The sequence below is a fragment of the Mus caroli genome, chromosome 7 (genome assembly GCF_900094665.2).
Source record: "Mus caroli chromosome 7, CAROLI_EIJ_v1.1, whole genome shotgun sequence".
NCBI lineage: Eukaryota > Metazoa > Chordata > Mammalia > Rodentia > Muridae > Mus > Mus caroli.
The window spans coordinates 142,934,079-142,951,288 of NC_034576.1; the positions used below are offsets into that span (position 1 = coordinate 142,934,079).

Below are 17,210 nucleotides of genomic sequence, written 5' to 3' on the forward strand. Positions count from 1 at the left end.
GAGGGGAGAGATATGAGAGAGGCCCAGAGGGCCAGGAGAATGAATAGAAATCTGCAGGTGCTGGGAGGGTGAGAGGAAGGGAGAACCTCTAGGAAGTTCCAGGACCTGGGATAGGAGAGACTTCCAGGAGTCAATGTGGGTGACCTTAGCTAAGATACCTAAGAGTGGGGACGGAGAATCTGAAGAGGCCACCTCCTGTAGCCAGGCAAGACCTCCAGTGGAAGGATAAGAGCACCCACAAATTTTTCAACCCAAAATGTATTCTGTCTAAAAGATGGAGGGATGGAACGGAGACCAAAGGAAAGTCCAACCAGTAACCAACCCAACTCGAAAGTTATCCCATACGCCAGCAGCAATCCCTGACACTATTAATGATAATCTGTTGTGCTTGCAGACAGGAACCTAGAATAACTGTCCTCTGAAAGGCTCTACCCAGCATCAAACTGAAACAGACATAGATACCAAACATTAGACAGAGGCTGGGACACTTATGGAAGAGTTGGGGGAAAGATTAAAGGCCCTCAAGTAGATTGGAACCCCAGAGGAAGACCACAGAATTAACAAACTTGGACTCCTGGGAGCTCTCAGAATCTGAGCCACCAACCAAAGAACATACACGAGATGGAAAGAGCAACACACACACACATACACACAGTTTCCTCTCAGTCTTCATGGCTGCCTTGCCTAGCCTAAGGGGGAGAGAATACATCTGATCTGGCCAAGACTTGATGTGCCAGGGTAGGGGGATACCCAGGAGGGCCTCATCCTCTCAGAGGAAAACAGGAGAGAGGACAAGAAAAGGAACTCTGGGAGGGAGGGACTGGAAAGGAGAGCAGCATTTGGGATATAAATAAATAAATAAATAAATAAATAAATAAATAAATTGATTTAATTTAATTTAATTTAAATTTTAAAAAGTATTAGGTTCTATGGAAGTCTTGATTTCTTGCATAGCTGATTCAGGAAACTACCATTAGATTTATTCTTACCAACACCAGCTTTTATCAGAATTGCTGCATTATCCCAGTCCTAGTGAGATTAAAGGCCTCAGTGAGAGGCCCTTAACAGCAAGGAAATTCAAATATTAAGCATGTCAGAAACACAAGCAAAAGTTGCATAGCCAATTTCTACCAAGGGCAGTGATGGGTCATCATCAATCAGTGTCTGCAGGATGCTTGGCATCACCATTGGGAGACAGGAGAAGAACCCACAAAGTAGCAGAAAAAAATAAAGAAAGGCTACACTGTAAATCCTGCAGCCTTGTGAAGCTGGTATCCCTGAGATGGATGCTAATTCCAGGTATGCCCCTTTATCCATGGAGGAGGCACCACACAGCCATACTGGGAAGAGTGATCCGTAATCTGCATACAAAATAAGTGACTGAATCTCTCACAGGCTTTATGTATTGAGCCCGAGTGTCAGTCGGTTGTGACTTGGCTTTCAGTTGCCCAGGTGCCCAGCAGGACCAGGATCAGCACCATTTACCAAGCACTCTGTAATCCCACACTGACTTACCCTTTCATGCTCACTTGTTTCTTTTCTCCTTTGTTGGATTCCTCTTCCTAGTTACCACATGTCAAGGTTGACACTCCTCATCACCAGCCTGGAATCTATGTCCCAATACAGCCTTAGACTCACCCTGCTACTCTTAACATTTCGATGGGACCCACCTGAACTCTCAGTGCAGTCAGCTTACTCACTTCAAACATGCTGAAAGGTTCCTGTATTAGTGAGCTTTGCATCACCACACCACAATGCCAGACACAGAGAACTTGATAATGATAACAGTTTTGGAGGCTTAATAAGGGCATGGCACCTGCATTCACTCATTTCTGATGAGAACAACTCAGAGAATGATTGGTGGATGACAGTGTTTGGAGTGTGTGTGTCAGGAAAGGCAGTCACAGCTACAGCCAACCAGCAGAGAAGCTGGATGGGGTTAAACTGAGGCTTTTATCATCAACTTGGGGGGAAAAAATAGCAAGGAGTACTCCAAGAATTATCTTCCAAGGGCTCCTCCTAGTGGCCTCCTGCTGAGCCCTACTCTTTAGGTTCTGCCTTCTCCCAGGAGCACTGATCTTTAAATCACACTATAGCACCTGTTATTGTTTAAACACTGACCTCACCCTCTGATCTCCACACAATGTAATCCAAATGCCCACATTTAAGTTTTCTTCCCACAAATTCCCAAAACAAACCCTCGGTTTTGGCTCTTCTGGTTTCTTCATGATCTACTTAAAATTCTGTTTCCATCCAGATATGATTTGCACTGGGGCCCCCAACATGTGTTGTAGGACCAGTGCCTGGAGGAATGTGATCTTGTTTGGGGATTTGGGTCTTTTGGACACTTCCAGTTAAAATAAAATCATTAGCGTAAGCTCTATAGAAGAGATACAGATACACAGTAAAGATGCTAATTGTGGTCAAGGCACAGCCTGCAGTGACATGTCTACAGCCTGCAGATCAGTGTTGGCAGCAACATCATGAGTGAGAAAAGGCTACAAAGGATGCTTTCTTGCAGACGTCACAAGCAACACAGTTCTGCTAACACTGAATATTCTAGAGTGATCCCCACACTGTGGAAAAATAGGATTCTGTGATTTAAGCTTCTAGTCTCTGGTATATGGTGACAATAGGAATGTTAAACAAAAAAAAAGTTTTACTTTTTTTTAATCTTTGAGATTATAATCTAATCACAATATTTCTCCCTTCCCTTTCCTCCCTTCAAAGTCTCCCATATGTTCCTCCTTTCGCTTCGTCAAATTCATGGCCTCAGTTTTCATAAGTTGTTATTATATTCACATATATACATATATACACACACATGCAGTAATACATATATATGTATATACATTCATATATACGCATATATATACTATATAGATATATATAGATATATATTCCTAAATAGAACCTACTTAGTCTATACAATGCTACTTATACGTGCATCATCAGGGCTGAACATTGAGTATAGGATAACCAGTTGGTATGCTCTTCCCTGGGAAAAGACCCTTTCTCCCACTCCCAGCATTCCTCAGTTGCTTGTAGTACTCTGTGTGGGACTGAAGCCTTGTGAGCTTCTCTCTGTCCACTTTGGCATGTCCGTTGGTGTTATCCTTGTTTAGCTCACATTTAGGTAGTCATGTCGGGGAATCTTTATCAATTCAGCCTCTGGCATGACTAGAAGATATACTCTCATAGCAAACTCCCTGCTCTTCTGACTCTTAAAACCTTTCCACCCACTCTTCCACAATGTTCCCTGAGCCTTGGGTGCAGGAGTGTATGGTAGATGTAGCCACTGGGACTGGGCTCCACACCTCTGCGTTTTGATTGTTTGTAGTTTTCTGTTATAAAGACAAATGAAATAGTAAACTTTGCAGGTAAATGGATGAACTAGAAAAGATCATACTGAGTGAGATAACTTAGACCCAGAAAGTCAAATATCACATGTTCTATCTCATTGAAGGCTCCTAGCTCCTAGCTTCAGATGTTAGCACATAGCCCAGGGACTGTGAAACAAGGAAATTAATATTTCTTTTTAAAATCTAAAAAGGTGACTTTATTCATAACCATCATGATAACAATAGAAAACTTTGCAATGGACTGTGCAGCAACTAGTTTGGTTCTTTTTTTTTTTTAATCATACAAAGAGTAAATTATAGACAGTGTAGAGGGTAAGGATCAGGATGGAATATTGCTGAACATCAGTGGTTGAGAGTTCGGACCAAGCTGACCTAATCTCACATATGGTGCTAAGATTCCCATGGTTTGATTCTCACTCATTTAGTTTTAGGAATAGAGTGTACTAGCCAGATACGAGTTTCTCTACACTACAGAACAAAGTGGTGATTTATTCAATGTACAAGCACTTCCAGGGACTGCCGCCCTCCCCAGATCAGGGCAGAGAAAAACCCAAAGCTCCATTTTTGTTTTCTGAAAGCAAGCGTACCCTTTCAACTCTTAATGATGGGTAAGCTTCTAGCTATTCTACATCAGAACATTCACTGGAGATAAATAAGAGCTTGCCACCTCCTGGGCCTCTTCTTGCTGCCCCTAGTGCTATACTATTTTGATCACTCACTGAGTTCCCACCCCAGGGTATATATGCAAAATCACCTAATTCCAGCAGCTGGAGGAATATGGCATTCTCTAGTATTCTTAGTTCATAGTGAACAAGAGGTTGTAAATGGCTTCCAGGATCTAAGTGGGTCCCCAGCATAAGTGCCAAGAAGCAACTAAAATGTCCTCCTGGCTGCCCCTTGAATGGGGTTTACCATTGCACTTATCTCACTGCTGTGTGGGGATCAGGTCCATATCCATCCTGGAACTGGGAGCAAAGAGAGCAAACAAACAGACTTTCCAGAGCTGAAGGAAAATGCAGAGCCCGCAAGTATTTTCTCCTAACTTCTCTGTCAGTACAGCTAACCCCATAGGTCCTCCCTGGAAGGAGTCATTCACACACCACAGCTGTTACAGATCCCGCCTGAGGTACTGCCTTCCTAACCTGAGTTTGAAGCATTAGTGAGTTGTACCTCAGAAAAATAATAGGGACATGCACTGGGGTCACTTGTAGCAGATCCCTCCCAAGCGTCAGTGCAAGAATCTTGCTAAAAGTTCAGATAACTGCCACATCTGCTTACTCTAAAACAGCCCTGAGACAGTGAAAGACAAATCTCCACCTTTGACTTTTCCTGTGCTACGGTCTAGGACACACCCTAAACACTCCAGTCTCCCCAGCAGCATCTAAAATGTGTGTTTCTATCTTACATGAACACTGACAGGACTTGGCAAACACTAATATACTCCAGACCACTGAAAGCAGACAGTGGGTTGAACAGACACAATTCAAGTGTTATGGAGGCCTCTTTTGTGTAACAAGTCACATACAAACATGCCAGACTAGTTGCTAAGGTCCTTCTATACAAAGCCTTCTAGATAGGATTAAGAGAGATAAATGGTTGATACAATTGAAAGAATGAGAAATGAAGATATGTTCTAAATAAAAAGACAAGACAGGTTTCCACAAACCAACTCTATTGAAGTGGAGATACCTGACTTAGTTCACAGAATTAAAACTAGTGGCTATAGAGATGATGAGTGATATCTACAGAACAATCTGTTAATAAAATTGCAACAAAGTAGTTTTAGAGACACCTAGAGTAAGTGTAGGACCACCTACTGGAATATGGATATTCCAGACACATTATATGCATGGATAAATTTCTCAAACAATAAAAATATTAAAAAGAAAATCCAAATAAACTGACTTCCTCAATTTTTTTTAAAAATACTTAAAATAGATCATGCAACTGAAGATATAAGAACTAAACTAAAAACCTCAACCAAGTTCAATAGCAGGCTAGTGGCTTTGAATACCTGTCACTGCAAGCCATCCAAATCAGGAGCAACAAGAACAAAGGTGAGGGACTGACTGTACATGATGGGATTCACCACACATCACACAGAGCCACATGTGTGGTGACTGGACCATAAGAAGATGGAAAGGAATAAAAGTCACAATTTTAAAAAGTGAGAGAAAATTTCTTTGGCCTGGGAGAGAACATTAAAATCAACATTCAAGAAGCCCAAAGAAACGCACACCAAGGCAATATAATTAAATTGACAAAATTTAATGACAGCTACTTTTAAAAGAAAGAAGGAATAGTAATAAGACAATCCTAATTTTCAGCAACACTCTGCGGTCAGAAGGGAATGGTTGAAAATTTCAAAAACTGCAAATTATGCCAACTAAGAATACTATGCACATTAGTATTGTCTTATTAATTATTATTACCTTTTCTTTCCTCTTATCCTTCTCTTTCTCCTTCATCTTTCCTTTTCTTTTCATTTTTTCTTGTTTGTTTGTTTGTTTGTTTGTTTGTTTGTTTTGAGACAAGCATCTCACTAGGTAGCCCTGGCTGTCCTATAAATCACTTTGTAGACCAGGCTGACCTCAAACTCACAGATCCATCTGCCTCTGCCTTCTGAGTTCTAGGGTCAAAGCAATGCACCTGGACCTAATGCTATCTTTCAAAGTAGGATTTTTATAAGTAAACAAAAGCTGAGGGAGAGAATTGTCACTAGATTGTCACAAGAAATGCTGAAGCTAAAAGGAAAAGATGTTGATTAGTAACTTATATACTACCACCGGTTTAAAAAATTAATTAACAAAGTTAAACTTCTAATACTGTAATAGTGTTTTTAATTAGTTATGAATCTTGCATAGCTTTAAAAGAAAGCTACATAGAGCTCATATGAATTCACAGAGACTGACACAACATGAACACGGGCTTCATGGGTCTGCACCAGATTCTCTCTGTATATATTATGGGTAATAGTTTAGTGGATTTTTTTAGTGGGATTCCTGAGTGTTTAAATGAGTGGGTCTCTGAATCTTGTGCCTCTCTTGGGCTCTTTTCCTCTGTTTGTTTGTAATAGTTTTTGTTTTATCATATTACATTTTTGTTTGCTAGATGTTATTATTATCTCTTAGAAGACACTTTCTTAGCTTCCAGTCCACAACTAGGCCCCGGGGCAAATTGAGCACTCTAGTAGTCACCCACCCAAACCCAGATCATCCTGATTCCCAGGAGGTCCATCCTAACCAGGCTTACAGGTGAAACCCCCCTTCACCACAATACCTGGCCTAACTAGGACCCAAATGAAGCCCAGCGGATGAGAGACTTATCCACCCTGCTGGAGACACATCTTCCTTCAGTTCACAATTCAGCCCAGGGCAGATAGGGTGTTCCAGTCCACCCACCCACACCCAAAGACAGCACTGTTGGCCTCCCAGAAGGCCTGCTCTAACCCAGGTCTCAGAGCTCCACCTTCCTAAAAGGAGGGGCAATCTAGGGACACCAGAAATAACCAAATGGCTAGAGGCAAGCACAAGAACATAAGCAACAGAAACCAATGCCACTTCGCACCATCAGACCCAGTTCTCCCACCACAGCAAGCCCTGGATACCCTAACACACCTAGAAAACAAGATTCTTACCTAAAATCCCATCTTAAGAAGATGATAGAGGACTTTAAGGACAACATAAATAACTCCCTTAAAGAAATACAGGAGAACACAGGTAAATAGGTAGAAGCCTATAAATAGGAAACATAAATAACAAAGAAATACAGGAAAACACACTCAAACAGGTGAATGAATTGAACAAAACCATCCAAAATCTAAAAATGAAAATAAAAACAATAAATAAATCACAAAAGGGGGCAACCCAAGAGATGGAAAACCTAGTTAAGAAATCAGGAGATACAGATACAAGCATCACCAACAGAATACAAGAGATAGAAGAAAAAATCTCAGGCATAGAAAATATCAAAGAAGATATTGACACAACAGTTAAAGAAAATACAAAGTGCAAACATACTAACCCAAAACATCCAGGAAATTCAGGACACAAAAAAGGCCAAACCTAAGAGTAATAGAAATATAAGAGAGTGAAGATTCCCAATTCAAAGGGCCAGAAAACATCTTCAACAAAATTATAGAAGAAAACTTCCCTGACCTAAAGAAAGAGATGCCCATAAACATACAATAAGCCTACAAAACACCAAATAGACCAGAAAAGAAAACCCTCCTATCATATAGTAACTAAAACACTAAATATACAGAACAAAAGAAGAATATTAGAAGCAGTAAGGGGAAAAGGCCAAGTAACATATAAAGGCAGACCAATCACAATAGCACCAGACTTCTCAACAGAGACTCTAAAAGCCAGGAGATTGTGGGCAGATGTCATGCAGACCCTAAGAGCACACAAATGCCAGCCCAGGCAACTATACCCAGCAAAACTCTCAATCGCCATAGATAAAGAAACAAAGATATTCCATGACAAAACCAAATTTAAACAATATCTCTCCACTAATTCAAATCTACAGATGAAACTAGAAGGAAAATTCCAACACATAGAGTGTATCTACATCCAAGCAAAAACAAGAAATGAATCATATCACAATAAACCTAAAAGAAGAGAACCACACAAACATATTATTCCACCTCTAACAACAAAAATAACAGAAATTAACAATCATTGGTCTTTAATATCTCTCAACATTAATTAACTCAGTTTCCCAATAAAAAGACATAGACTAACAGCCTGAATATGTTAACAGAACCCAGCATTTTACTGCATATAGGAAATATACTTCAGTGACAAAGACAGACACTACCTCAGACTAAAAGGCTGGAAAAAAATTCCAAGCAAATAGTCCCAAGAAACAAGCTGGAGTAGCCATTTTAATATCAAATAAAATCAACTTTAAACAAAAAGTTATCAAAAGAATGGGGAAGGACACTTCATACTCATCAAAGGAAACCAAGATGAAATCTCAATCCTGAACATCTATGCCCCAAATGCAAGGGCTCCCACATTTATACAAGAAATATTACTAAAGCTGAAAACACACATTGAACCTTACACAATAATAGTGGAAGACTTTAACACTCAACTCTCATCAGTGAGAGTTTCTCACAAAAATGAAGGCACAGCAAACCCAAACGTATGGGATACAATGAAAGCAATGATAAGAGGAAAATTCATAGCACTAAGTGCTTTCATAAAGAACTTGAAGAGAACCTACTCTAGAAACTTAACAGCACATCTGAAAACTCAGGAACAAAAAGAAGTAGACACCAAGAGGAGGAAATAATCAAACTCAGTGCTGAAATCAAACAATTTGAGACAAAGAACAATACAAAGAACCAACAAAACTAAGAGCTGGTTCTTTGACAAATCAACAAGATAGATAAAGCTTTAGCCAAACTAACCAACGTGCACAGAGACACTATCCAAATTAACAAAATCAGAAATGAAAATGGAGACAGAACAACAGAAACTGAGGAAACGCAAAAAACCATCAGATCCTACAACAAAAGACTATACTCAACAAAACTCGAAAATCTAGATAAAATGGATGATTTTCCAGACAGATACCATGTATCAAAGTTAAACCAGGATCAGATAAATTATCTAAACAGACCCATAAGCCCTAAGGAAATAGAAAAGTCAAGGTATCACTATTTGTGGATAATATGATAGTATACATAAGTGACCCTAAGAATTCTACCAGAGAACTTTTACAGCTGGTAAACAACTTTAGCAAAGTGGCTGGATACAAAGTTAACTCAAACAAATCAGTAGCCTTTCTCTACACAAAGGATAAATGGGCTAAGAAAAATATTAGGAAAACAACACCCTTAGCAATAATCAAAAATAATGTAAAATTTCCTGGTATAACTCTAACCAAGCAATTGAAAGATCTGTAAGACAAGAACTTCGAGTCTATGAAGAAAGAAATCAAAGAAGACCTCAAAAGATGAAAAGGTCTCCCATGCTCATGGATCAGTAAGATTAACATAGTAAAAATGCCCATCTTACCAAAAGCAAACTACAGATTCAAGGCAATTGCAATCAAAATTCTAATTCAAGTCTTCACAGAAATAGAAAGAATGTTCAACTTCAAGTGGAATAACAAAAAACCCAGGATAGCAAAAACAGTTCTCTACAATAAAAGAACTTCTGAGGGAAGCTGTACTACAGAGCAATAGTGATTAATAACCAAATAGTACTGGTACAGAGACAGGCAGGTAGATCAATGGAATAGAATTAAAGACCCAGAAATAAACACACACACACACACACCTATGGTCACTTGATCTTTGACAAAGAAGCCAAAACCATACACTGGAAAAAAGAAAGCATTTTCAACAAATGGTGCTGATCTAACTGGCAGCCTGCATGTAGAAGAAAGCAAATTGACCCATTTTTATCTTTGTACAAAGCTCAAGCCCAAGCAGATCAAGGACCTCCACATAAAACCATATATGCTAAATCTAATAGAAGAGGAAGTGGAAATAGCCTCAAATACATTGACAAAGGGGAAATTTTCCTGAACAGAACATCAATAGTTCAGGCTCTAAGATCAACAATTGACAAATGGGGAAAAGCTTCTTTAAGGCAAAGGACACTGTCAATAGGACAAAATAGCAACCTACAGACTGGGAAGAGACCTTTACCAACCCTACATCCGATAGCAGGCTAATGCCTAAAATACACAAAGATCTCAAGAAGTTAGACTCCAGAAAACCAAATAACCCAATTTAAAAATGGGATACAGAAGTTTAACTTTATATGCCCCAGTACAGGGGAACGCCAGGGCCAAAAAGGGGGAGTGGATGGGTAGGAGAGTGGGGGGTGGGTATGGGGGACTTTTGGGATAGCATTGGAAATGTAAATGAAGAAAATACCTAATTTAAAAAAAAGAGAAAAAAAGAAATGTAGATCAAGAAAATATCTAATAAAAATTGAAAAAACTTCAAAAAAAACCCCAACAAAAGGATATATTCAACATTTTTGACTTTGATGAGTCTGATTTAGAACATTCATTTTACACATTTATAAACTGATTAAAATATTTTCCCAATAAAAAAAAAATGGGATACAGAGCTAAACACGGACTTCTCAACTGAGGGATCTCAAATGGCTGAGAAGCATCTAAAGAAATGTTCAACATCTTTAGTCATCAGGGAAATGCAAATCAAAATGACCCTGAGATTTCACCTCACACTAATCAAAATGGCTACGATCAAAAGCTCGGGCGACAGCAGATGCTGGCTAGGAAGTGGAGAAAGAGGAACACTCTTTCATTGCTCGTGGGATTGCAAGCTGATAAAACCACTTTGGATAGCAATCTGGCTGTTCCTCAGAAAATTGGAAATATTTCTTTTTTTTAACTTTCTTTTTTAATAGATATTTTCTTTATTTACATTTCAAATGCTATCCCGAAAGTCCCCTATACCTCCCCTCGCCCTGCTCCCCTACCCACCCACTCCCACTTCTTGGCCCTGGCGTTCCCCTGTACTGGGGCATATAAAGCTTGCAAGACCATGGGGCCTCTCTTCCCAATGATGGCCGACTAGGCCATCTTCTGCTACATATGCAGCTAGAGACACGAGCTCTGGGGGTACTGGTTAGTNCATATTGTTGTTCCACCTATAGGGTTGCAGACCCCTTCAACTCCTTGGGTACTTTCTCTAGCTCCTCCATTGGGNGCCTTGTGTTCCATTCTATAGATGACTGTGAGCATCCACTTCTGTATTTGCCAGGCACTGGCATAGCCTCACACGAGACAGCTATATCAGGGTCCTTTCAGCAAAATCCTGCTGGCATATGCAATAGTGTCTGAGTTTGGTTGGTGATTATGGGATGGATCCCCGGGTGTTGGAAATATTTCTACCTGAAGACCCAGCTATACCACTCTTGGTCATATACCCAAAAGATGTTCCAACATATAACAAGGACATATGTTCCACTATGTTCATAGAAGTCTTATATATAATAGCCAGGAGCTTGACTAGAGAATGGATACAGAAAATGTGGTAAATTTATACAATGGAATACTACTCAGCTATTAAAACTACACGAAGTTTGCAGGCCAATGGGTGGAACTAGAAAATATCATCCTGAGTGAGGTAACACAGACCCAAAAGTACATACATGGTATGTGCTCACTGATAAGTGGATATTAGCCCAAAACCTCAGAATACCCATGATACAACTCACCAACCAACCATATGAAACTTAACAAGATGGAAGGCCAAAGTGTGAATAATTCCGTCCCACCTAGAAGGAAGAACAAAATAATTACAGGAGGCAGAGGAGAGAGAGATCTCCATAGAAGAGGAAAGGGGGCAGGACAAAAGGAGACAGGATCAGGTATGGGAAGAGACAGGAAAGAAGTCCAGAGGGCCAGAAGAATGAATAGAAATGTGTAGCATTGACAGGTGGGGAACGGGGTGGGGAGGCCACTAGAAAGTCCCAGGCACCAGGGATGGGAGAGGCTCCCAGGACCCAATGGGGGTGACATTAGCCTAAATGCCCAACAATGTGGGGAGATAGAACCTAAAGAGACCACTTCCAGTAGATAGACATGGGCCCCAGTTGAAGAATGGGGCCACCCACCCATCTCAAAATTTTTAACCCAGAATTGTTCCTGTCTAAAGAAAATGCAGGGACAAAAATGGAACAGAGACTGAAGGAAGGGCCATCCAGAGACCACTCCACCATGTGACACATCTCATCTGCAGACACCAAACCCCAACACTATTGCTGATGTCAAGTGCTAGCAGACAGGAGCCTGGTATGGCTGTCCTGTGAGAGGCTTTGCCAGCACCTGACTAAGATAGATGGAGATACTCACAGCCAATCATTGGACTGAGCCCGGGGACCCCAATGGAAGAGTTAGGGAAAGAGCTGAAGGAGCTGAAGGGGATTGCAACCCCATATGAATAGAAGGGAATACTTGCAAAATCTTTTTTTAATATATTTTTATTAGGTATTTTCTTCATTTACATTTCCAGTGCTATCCCAAAAGTTCCCCATACCCCCCCCACTCCACTACCCACCCACTCCCACTTTTTGGCCCTGGTGTTTCCCTGTACTGGTGCATATAAAGTTTGCAAGTCCAATGGGCCTCTCTTTCCAGTAATGGCCTACTAGGCCTCTTTTGATACATATGCAGCTAGAGACACGAGCTCCAGGGGGTACTGGTTAGTTCATATTGTTGTTCCACCTATAGGGTTGCAGATCCCTTTAGCTCCTTGGGTACTTTCTCTAGATCCTCCATTGGGAGCCCTGTGATTCATCCAATAGCTGACTGTGAGCATACACTTCTGTGTTTGCTAGGCCCCGGCATAGTCTCACAAGAGACAGCTATATCAGGGTCCTTTCAGCAAAATCTTGCTAGTGTATTGCAAAATCTTTTTACAGAATTAGTATTACCCTGATGCTAAACCAAAAACCTAATAAAAAGAAAATTATACGCCAATATCTCTGGTGAACATGGATGCAAAATTTTTCAGTAAAATATTTCAAAACAAGTTCAAGAACACACCAAAAATATTTTTACTTAATTTTTTTTATTTTTTAAATATTTTCTGTTCTTTTTTATATCTTAGTAATTAATCTCCTCTCTGATATGCATTTTGCAAAGATTTTTTTTTCCTCCATTCTGTAGGCTACCTCTTTCTTCATTCTGGTAAGTTGTTTCCCTTGTTGTATACAATAAGCAAATTGTGCTATTGGTGAGCACTTATGAAAAGTCTTTCCTATTTCTATATATTAAGATATTTTTTATCAATGCAGGACTGAAGCATCCACACTCTGATCTATTGAGGAGAAAACAGGATGATCGCGGGAGGTGGAAGGAGGGGAGACCTGGGAGGGAGAGAGGAGGGAGAGGAAATAAGGGGGCAGTATCAGGTACTAGAGGGGACGGGGAGAGGTCAGATGGTCAGGAAATCAAATAAAAATAGCAGCAGTGGGGCATGAGGAACTGGGGACAGCCACTGAAGGCTTCCAAACCCCAGGGAAATGAGAGGCTCTCAGAACCCAACGGGGATGACTTTAGCCAAAATGCACAGAGCCTGTAGAGACCACCTCCAATAGATAGGCACAGCCCCTGGTTGAGGAATGGGGCCACCCACACATCTCAAAATTTTTAACGAGAAATGTTCCTGTTCAAAGGAAGACAGGGACAAAAAGTAGAGCAGAGACTGAAGGAAGGGCCATCTGGGGACTGCTCCATCTGGGGATCCATCCTGTTTGCAGACACCAAACCCCTACACTGTTGCCATTGCCAAGAGGCGCTTACTGACAGGAACCTGGTGTGGCTGTGCCTTGGGAGGTTCAACCAGCAACTGACCAATGCAGATGTGGATGCTTGGAGGCAACCATCAGACTGAGCTTACGGACCCTCCACCGGTGGTGGAACTGGTCAAAGGACTGGAGGAGCAAAAGGGGATTGCAACCCCATAGAAAGAACATCGGCTGACTACCTAGTGCTCCCAGAGACTAGACCACCAACCAAGGAGTGTATAGGGAGGGATTCATGGCTCCAGATACATAGGTAGCTGAGGATGGCCTTGTCTGACATCAGTGGGAGGAGAAGCCCTTAGTACTGTGGAGATTTGATGTCCCAGTGCAGAAGGATGCTGGAGCTGTGGGGTGGATGGGGGAGAACTCTCATAGAGGCAAAGGGAAAGGAGGAAAGGGTGGATGTGGGGGGGCGGTGTTGTAGACAATATAATTTGAGATGTAAACGAATGGAATGATTAATCTTTAAAAAGATATTTTTATCTATGCTTTCTTCTAGCAATTAGAAGTTTCAGGTCATACATTTGTCTGTGATTTGGTTTTAATTGTTTTTTTGTTTGTTTGTTTTGGGTTTTTTTTTTTTTTGCACAGGGTAAGCAATAACAATCTTGTTTCTACAGAAGGAAATCTAGTTTCTTTCTTTTTTATTTTAATTATTTTGACCACGCGTGCTTGTTGAGAACACACATGATGCAGTGTCGACTTTTGTTGACTTATGCAGATCTGTTTGTGAGGCCTGAGATTTGAAGCCTGTGAAGGCTCTGTGCCCCAGTGTAGGGGAACATACAGTCCAGGAGGCGGGTATGGGTGGGTTGGTGAGCAGGGGGAGAGGGAGGGGCTAGGGGTTTTTTGGAGGGGAAACCAGGAAAGGGGATAACATTTGAAATGTAAATAAAGTAAATATCTAATTTTTTAATAAGGAAAAAAAAGAATGGGGCAGATTACAGTCTAATGTAGACAATCTTATTTCAGTTTCAGTGTACTTTTAGACACTAATGTTACAAAGCAATGATCCAAGGAAAGTCATTTGAGTTCATAAAAACAAATGATCAGAAAAACAAGTAAATAAACTCCAGTAAGCACATACTAAATATTAGCAGAACATCTCTTTCCCAGAACTTTGTCAGAAAAAAATAATTAAACACACTTTCCTGGCACGTCATATAAATTATATCTGGGAAGGCACAAAGTCAAGGCAGAAGGCCATGGCCAGATTCGGGTACACTGGGGACAGCGCTTAGCAGCTCCTCTCACCACATTGGGCTCTACAGCTATGTCCTGACATCCAACGAGAACAAACATATCTTATAAACTGGAGATAAAGGTTTAACACAGATGGCACAAAATAACTTCTAAGAGCAATCCAAGGAACAAGAAGGTAAAAGGCCCTCTGCCTTTTTTCCTGGAGTCTCTCTTCAGTTCCTCAAGGCATTGTTCACAGTTTAGCATTCTTTGACCATGTTCTGATGGTGCAGCATGTGTGCAGAGGTCAGAGAACAGCATTTGGAACTCAGTTCTTCTACAATGGATTCTGGAGATTGATTCAGACAGCAGGGACTTCTACCCACTGGGACATCTCACCATCGAGGAAATCCAGCCCTCACAGCAACATCTGTTAAAGAGACTTTCTGTTTTGCATAATGTTTTTAAAGCCTTGTTTAAAAAAATAATAAGTGACTGTAGTTGTGTATCTTTATGCCTGGGTGATCCACTCTATTCTATTGGCCAAGATATCTCCATATCAAAAAGATTAACCAGACCGGGCAGTGGTGGTGCACACCTTTAATCCCAACACTTGGGAGGCAGGGACAGGAGGATTTCTGAGTTTGAGGCCAGCCTGGTCTACAGAGTGAGTTCCAGGACAGTCAGAGAAACCCTGCACAGAGAAACCCTGTCTCAAAAAAAAAGAAAAAAGAAAAAGAAAAAGAAAAGATTAACCAGTAAGATCAAGTAGGCTTCATTCCAAAGATGTAAGGTTGATTCAACACACATAAATCAATACATTTAATCTACTATATGAACAGACTCAAGAACAGAAACCACATAATCATCTCATTTGATGCAGAAGACATTTGACAAAATTCAACATCCTTTCATGATAAAGGCCCTAGAGAATTTAGGCATACAAGATACATTCTCTCAGCACAAGAAAGACAATGTCTTAGTTTGGGTTTTACTGCTGTGAAAAGACACCATGATCAAAGTAGCTCTTAAAAAGAACATTTAATTGGGGCTGGCTTACAGTTTCAGAGTTTCAGTCCATATCATTATGGCAGGAAACACAGCAGCATCTAGGCAGGCATGGTACTGGAGGAGCTGAGAGTTTTACATCTTCATTCAAAGGAAGCCAGGAGCAGACTGGCTAGGAGGAGGATCTTAAAGCCCACCCTGATAGTGACACGCTTCCTCCCACAAGGCCACACCTTCTCCAACCAGGCAACACCTCATAATAGTGCGATTCCCTGGGCCAAGCATATTCAAACCACCATAGGCACTATAAGGCAAGCCTATAGCCAATAGCTTATAAAATAGAGAAAACATCAAAACATTGTCAGTAAAATCAGGAACAACATAAGTTATGCCCACTCTCTCACCTTCTGTTCAATATATCACTTGAAGTTTTAGTTAGAACAACAAGACAACTGAAGAAGATAAAGAGGATACAAATAGGAAAGTGGAAAGTTAAAGTATCTTCTTTGCAGATGATATAATTTTATACATAGAAGACCTCAAATACTTCACCAAGAAACTTCTACACATGATAAATACATTCACTAAAGCAGCAAGATATGAAATTAACACATAAAAATACAAATAACATTTGTATTTTACTACATACAAATAACAAACACACAGAGAAAGAAACCAGGGAAACAATATCATTAACAATCACCTAAGATATCTTGGGGTAAAACTAACCAAGGAAATTAGAGGCCTACACAATGAATACTTTAAGAAACTGAGAAGAAATTGAAGATACCAAAAGACAGAAAGCCCTACCATGCTCGTGGACAAGCAAGATCAATATTGTGAAAATGGCCAGAAGTAGGCTACAGACTCAGTGTAAACCCTTTAAAATTACAATGCAGTTTTTTATAGATATTGAAAATAATCTTAAATTTTATATGGAAATACAAACAACCCAGGATAGCAAAAACAACTTTGAGCAATAAAAATAATATACCATATCAGCATCCCAGATTATACAACAAAGATGTAATAATGGAAAAAAAAAGCATGTCACTGGCATAAAACAGACTCACTCAGGAGATTAGAATCTAGGATTCACACATAAATTCATACTCCTACAGCTACCTGATTTTGACAAAGAAATCAATAATACCCACTGAAGAAAAGAATACATCTTCAAGAAATGAAGATCTTGTTAAATGGTCAACCTAGATAGCTACCTGGAAAAATGGAAGTTGATCCTTATCTGTCAGCCTGAATAAAACTCAATTCTAAATGCATCAAGGACATGTTCAAGAATCAAGCTTGTTTGCAGGCATAGTCCTTTTTTTTTTTTCAACCTTTGTTCCATCTG

General features: G+C 40.2%; 1 long non-coding RNA gene across 1 annotated transcript in view; it reads right to left on the reverse strand.

Moving 5' to 3' along the window:
- Positions 1-11,625, reverse strand: part of LOC115031541 — a 39,569-nt gene extending 27,944 nt beyond the window's left edge. Inside the window, exon 1 of the long non-coding RNA XR_003837199.1 lies at positions 11,576-11,625. This is a non-coding gene — a long non-coding RNA (uncharacterized LOC115031541). The remainder of the gene's footprint in view (positions 1-11,575) is intronic.
- Positions 11,626-17,210: the final 5,585 nt, after the last annotated feature.